Source organism: Vanellus vanellus, assembly GCF_965231255.1.
Source record: "Vanellus vanellus genome assembly, chromosome: 2".
Taxonomy (NCBI): Eukaryota; Metazoa; Chordata; class Aves; order Charadriiformes; family Charadriidae; genus Vanellus; species Vanellus vanellus.
The window spans coordinates 118,964,211-118,964,585 of record NC_138906.1 but is presented as its reverse complement, the minus strand read 5'-3'; positions in this window follow the sequence as shown (position 1 = coordinate 118,964,585).

The following is a 375-nucleotide window of genomic DNA, read 5'->3' as shown; positions in this document are numbered from 1 at the left end:
TGCAGCCCTGTAGCAAATGCAGTTTGATAGAGGTGCACCCTGACCACAGTAGCATGACAGTAAACCTAGGTTGCCTGAGAAGGGCTTGTTGGAACAGTTTGCAGAACTGATTAGCCTCTCCAGTACACGCTCCCTGACTGCACAAGGCCCTTGCCGTGGGGTTGCCATGGGCTAGAGCCTCCGCCTGGCATCGCTGAACACAGAAGGACTGTGACGAGAGCAGGGTTTGGCCTGGGAGCTGCGTTTGCACTGCAGCCCTGCCTGTACTCCAGGATCCCACCGGTCCCAGCGCTGACATTTGCTCCTCCGCGCCTGCAGTGTACGCATCCCCGCACGTGCAAGGGCTCCCGCCGTTTCAGACACGTGTCCTCGTAC